The following is a 6,603-nucleotide window of genomic DNA, read 5'->3' as shown; positions in this document are numbered from 1 at the left end:
TTGTTTCATTCACTTTTTTAGGTTATTCGATTGGTATGAGAAGTGTGGTAATGAGAATGTTAATGAGACGGTGCATGTCTAGGATTGACTTTGGAAATGAAAGACTTTGTTTTTAAGTAGTCAAATAAGACTCACCTCCCTTTCCTGGGACCCTACTGGTGCACTGTTCACATTTACTTTTTTGGTTTTTCCCTTAAAAGAAAAACTGTGGAGAATCAATTTTTTTTATGATTGATTCTTGTTAAAGAATGAATGAATGTGAATATTATTAAACTATCGTAGCATGCCATGCATATATTGGAAGCATGCCATATATATTAGGTAAGAATGTCACAGGGACTATTGTATGATCATTCTTGAAATATGAGATTGAAAAAAAAAACCTTGCATGTTTTTTAAAATATTGAGTGGGAGAAGGTTCCTGAACAAGACCTAAGTGCTAACATGATAAAGTTTGGAGTCAGTTCCTACCTTGGCCCTACCCCAAGGTAAACTTTATCACGTGAATTCACTAGATGAGATCTCCTATTAAGGACCACTATTCATGCACAACTTTCAGTGAGATTATCCCAAGATGACTCACAATTGAAAGCATGTTCATGATAGGTGTTGAGTCTGTAACGCCCCTAACCCGAATCCGTTACCAGAATAGAGTTACGGAGCATTACCGGAGTTACCGATTTATTTATCAAATATTTCATTAATCCGATATCTTTTCTTTTCCACGTTCAAGTCTCGTATTCGAGTCATTCGGATCTTTATAAAGAAATTTGATCGTCGTTTTCATTTATTTCATGTTGTAATACATTCAACTAATGCTCTAAACAAAATTACCATTTTACCTCTAAACTTTTAATTAATGACGATTTCATCCTTAGTTTAAAATAAAATAAAATTCTTGCAATTTAATCCATATTTCCAGCCGTTATTCTCAAACAAATTGATAACAACCCATGAATTCTATAAAATATCAGAATTTTCCATAATTTCAACACTTTTCAATTTAATCTTTAAAACATGTTTTTCCCTGATCTTGTGCTAAATTAATAATTTCATTCAATTTTGTAATTTTAAATAATAAAATAATCCATTTCATGCAAATTGGTCATTTCTAACATTTTTTTTACAAAATTGCCCATAAAATTTTACTTTTATTCAATTTAATCCATGAGCCTAAAACATGCAAATTAGCCATGCTAGCTGAATATTCATACATATTTTCCTCCTCCTCCTCTCCATTCCACATCCTTAATTTATATAACATGCAACAAGTAACATTATCAATAATTTCACTATTTACTTATATGTATATTCAAAACTGTCCATTTGCGTCATAGTCACTAAATTATTTATATCTTAAGAGACAAAACTCAAAATTAAGATCTGCTAATTTTCCCTGAAACTAGACTTACATATATTATTACCATAAAATTTTCAGAATTTTTGGTTTAGCCAATAAATACAGTTTATTCTTTAAACTTATCCCTGTTCTGCTGCCTAACAGTTCTAACTCTTCTTCACTAAGAATTAATTATCTCATCGTATGAGATTCGGATGATGTTTTCGCTTATTTATATTGAAAATAGACTCTTTAAGGATTTTAAACATATAAATTTAATCCCTTAATTATTTTTCCCAATTTTTGATGATTTTCCAAAGTCAGAACAGGGGAACCCGAAATCATTCTGACATTGTCTCACAAAACTTATTATATCTCATGATTTACAATTCCATTGCTTACACCGTTTCTTCTATAAGAAATTAGACTCAATAAGCTTTAATTTAACATTTTATTCATCCTCTAATTCGATTTCTAAAATTTTTGGTGATTTTTCAAAATTAGACTATTGCTGCTGTCCAAAATTGTTTTAGTGCAAAATGTTGATTTTCATTTTGCCCCAAATTTCACAGTTCATACAATTCAGTCCTTACTTAATTAACTCCTCAATTAAGCTAATTTTATCAATTAATACTTTTCCTAGAAATTATAAGTTATTTCATAACTATTGAAATTCAGAATTTCCACATAAAACTCTAACTTCAAACTCTTTACAATTTAGGTCTCAAACATTCACTTTCTATTCAATTCTTTCAATAAAATCAGCATATAAAAAATTTAAAGCTCTAATTCCATGCCAAATAATCATATACTTTCAGCACATATTCATAGAAACTTTCAATTTCTTTCATAGAATCAAGAACTAATGAATTCAACAAGTGGACCTAGTTGTAAAAGTCACAAAAACACAAAAATTTCAAGAAATAATCAAGAATTGAACTTACTTGCAGTAAAAATATGAAAAACTAGCTTAATGGAACTCTTGCATGGTGTTTTTTCTGATGAGAATGCAGAAAAATAAGGAGAAATCTAGATAATTCCACTTTAGTCCTAGCTTTATTAAGTAAATTTTGTAATTTTCCAATTTTTCCCTTAATTCCCCTTATTTTCTTGCTGATTTCATGCCCTTACCGTCCAGCCCAAATAGACCTTGGGTCTATTTACCTCTTAATACTCTTTCTTTTATCATTTAAGCTATTTAATCATTTCCCACAATTTTGCATTTGATACAATTTAGTCCTTTTTGTTCAATTAGCTATCAGTACTTTAAAATTTCTTGACGAAACTTTAATACTAACTTATTAACATTCCATAAATATTTATAAAAATATTTATGGCTCTATTTAAAATTTTTGAGGTCTCGATACCTTATTTTCGATTCTAATTATTTTAATATATATATATTTTTAGTACACTATTCACTATTTCAAAATTTTCCCTAACTTCACAGTTAACTTATACTCACTAAATTAATGATATTTCCTACTCATTTTTCGAATTTAGTGATCTCGAATCACTGTTTCGACACCACTGAAAATTAAGCTGTTACAGAGTCAATGGTTACACACTTACAAATGAAAGCATGTTCGTGAAAGCAGTGCAACTCTTCAATGTTTGATATGAATTTGTTGCGTGTCTAAGTTCTAAATATTTCAATACTTTAATAGAAACATAGAACGAGGAGAGAGGGAATGCGTGCTTCAAAATGCGTTTCAGAAGATGTGTTTTCGTTGAATAATAATGAAATGCTCTTTGGTGCTCGAAAACATGTTTTATAGATCAAATAATTTCATCAAACGGGTGCTTCAAAGGGTATTTAGTACTTCAAAACATGCTTCAGATCTTACTCGGGATTCCCGAGATCAGGGTGCTTTTTGGTAGATTTTAGTGGAAATGGTAAGAAAACTCGTCTAGCTGGGCGAGCTTTCTTGCTGATATGGTAGGAAAATGCGCCTAGCTGGACAAGCTTTCTTACCATTTCCACTAAAGTCTGCCAAGAAGTACCCTGATTTTAGGAATCCTACGTAAGATTTGAAGCACAATTTTTAAATATTCGATGAAAACGCTAGTCCTGCGACACATTTTCGACTACGAGGATTTTTTCCTTTACAATCTCACCCTTCCCCCGCGCCTATAAAAGGGGGGCTTCCTCTCCATACTCCATCATCCCTAAACTTATCATCTCTCTCGACCTCCATCCCTCCACTTTACAATTTTACTCACTTTTAGTTTTTTTCCTTGGCTTAGTTATAAAAATTTTTGTTGCTAATAAAATTTCCAATTTGAGGTATTCTTGAGTCGTCGGTGATGTGATATCGCTTCGAGACACACATTTTATATATCTTGCCAAGATAAGACCATTACCTCAGAAACCTATCTTGTGAAAGTCAGGTTTTGGGGTGATTTTGCTTTATACAGTCACGGGTGGAAGTCTACGTAGAGGTCTCGCTTGATAGTCATTATAAGGTCATGGATCAGAGTATAATATGGGAGCTAGTTGATGATCATTATGAGGGCATGAGCTCAAACTTTTCGGATACCCGGAAATATTGCCTTATAAATACCATATAGAAGTTTTAGAGCATAATTATAGGGAAAAACTATGAGGCTTCTCGCTATAATCGGCATAATTTTTCTCTCCATTTCCACGCAACCAATATCTTTAACCTTTCTTTTTATCTGAGGGCTAGCACCGCTGTGGACGTAGGAGGACTCTCAGGCAGATAGTGACTGGTTGCGATGTAATAAATGTGATACTCTTTTCGGAGTGACAATGATTTTTGTTACTAAACAACCCATTAATAACTACAACCGTTGCAGTGCCGACCCGAGTTTGACCTCTACTGTTCCGGAATATCCTCTTTCCTCCTAAGAGCCCTCTTGTGTCCACCTCAGTGTCAGTCTTCGGATAAGAATGAAAGGTTAAAGATACTGACTACCTGGAAATAAAGAAAAAAAATTACATTGACTACATTGGAAATCCCTCCGTTTTCCCCTATAATTATGACCTCAATCTTATGTATGGTATATATAAGGCATCATTTGTGGGTATCCAAAAAGTTTGAATTCGTAACCGCATAACAACCGTCACCTAGCCCCTGGTTATACTTGAACTCGTGATCGCATCACGGCTATTGACTGGGACCTCCACTTAGACTTCGACCCGTGACCGTATCAAACACTGCCACCCTGAAACCTAACTTCCATAAGATAGGTTTCTAAGGTAATGATTTTATCCCAACATGACATATGAAATGTATTTGTTCTGAGACGCATTATCACATTCCCGACCCTTTAAACCTACCTATAAACTTTCATAGTTTCACTTATAAACCTTAACCCCTAATTCCTAACAAAGAAAAAAAATCCTAACTCTAACCCTAAAAAAAAAGCTAAAGACAGAGAGAGTGTGTATGTGAAAGCGCGCTCTAAAAAATAACCTATTTCACTATATTTCAAAAAAATAAAAGGCCTTTGGGCCAATTAAAAAAAATCAACATATACTACTAATTTAGCCAACAATAAATTTAGTTTTTAATATTTATATATTTTTAAATTTATTTTTTTTCCAATTAAATTTGATTTCAACTTTTAAAAAGTCGAATTTGATCATTAACCATTCAAAAAGAATTGATGTGTTGCTTTTTAACGAAAATATTGACTAAAACAATTAGCATGAAAATACACATGTACTTCATGTCTTATTTTTTTGATTTTTTACTTTCTTTTATTTTTTTGTTTGAAAATTTTTATAATTTTTAAAATATTTGTAGATGTGAAACATAAAATAAAGACTTAATATATAGAATGACCATTGAACTTGATAACTTTTCTCATATTGGCCCTTGGACTTTTTCTGGTTTACATTGGTTCCTAAGGTTGGCATTCGTTACATAGATTTGTTCCTATACTAACACTGTTTGTTTTTTTTAAAGAATTTGTGATGTGGACGACCATGGGGCTAACATGTGGACAAATAATGAGACGACACGTGGATTCATCTTAAACGATTTTTAATTTTTTTAAAAACCTTAAAAATTCATTTTTTTAAATTTTGTTAAAATAAAAATAAAAACAACAAATTTAGTTAAAATTTCAAAAAAAATAAAAAAAATAAAAAATTTAATAAATAAATAAATTTGGTTTAATTTTTTAAAAAGTTACAAGAAAATCGTAAATATTTTAAACATTAAAAAAAAATTGACCAGTTGGCATTGGTTAACTCATTGTTAAAATTAATCAATGTTGGTTAAGCCTAGTTAACTTAGGTCAACGCTTGATCAATTTTTCATTATTTATTTTCATTTTTTTTTGTAAATTTCTAAAAAATTGACTTATTTATTTATTTATATATATTTTTAGAATTTAAATTTTTTTATCTTTATAAGTTGAATATTTAAAGAGAAAGTTTTAAATGTTAAATTTTAAATTAATTTTTTATTTTTGTACATATTCAATTTTTTTGAATTTTTATAATTTATAATATCTCTTAAAATTTAAAAGATTTCTAATTTCTTTTTAAAATTAAGATTTTTTTTAATTTTTTAAAAATGATTAAAGATGAATTCAGATATCGCCCTTGTGCTTGTTTATGTCATCAAAAGTTTCAAAAACAAAAGGTGTTAATGTAACAGATACCGACTTTAAAAACTAATATGATAAAAAAAAGAAAAAGTTGAGAGCTAATGTAAAAAAAGTTGTGAAGTTCAGGAGTCATCTAAGATAAATAATATAATATTTACATGAAAAAGAAAAACTGAATTGCGACATTAACATAATTAAAAAGATAATATTTTAATCATCATAATGGTTAAAATGAAAATGAGAGTCACCAAATTTAATTAAAAAAATAAAATAAAAGTGTTTAAAATTATGATTTATATTTAATAAACATTAATCCTTCAGGTTTGAATTAGAGCTGATCATGGACTGGGCGGCCCGGCCCGGCCCGAAGGCTCGCCCGAAAAATGAGAGGGTTTGGGTAAAAATATAGGGCCGAAAAATGGGCTTGGGCAAAAAAACGGTTTGGGTAAGAGTTATATTTAATATAACTATTTTTTATTATATTATTAATTTGTATATTGTTTTAAGAATTGTTTTAGTATTATTTTTATTTATTTTAATATTTGTTTTTATGTTTTTAAATATATTTGATTTACTATATTTTTAAATTTTTTTATTTATTGAAATAAAAAAAATTTAATATGGGCCGGGTCGGGCTGAGTTCGGGCTTAGTAATTTTATTTCGGGCCGAATTTGGACAA

This window comes from Gossypium hirsutum, chromosome A06 (genome assembly GCF_007990345.1).
Source record: "Gossypium hirsutum isolate 1008001.06 chromosome A06, Gossypium_hirsutum_v2.1, whole genome shotgun sequence".
Classification (NCBI taxonomy): Eukaryota; Viridiplantae; Streptophyta; class Magnoliopsida; order Malvales; family Malvaceae; genus Gossypium; species Gossypium hirsutum.
The sequence above is the reverse complement of the archived record's forward strand: the minus strand, read 5'-3'. Positions refer to the sequence as shown.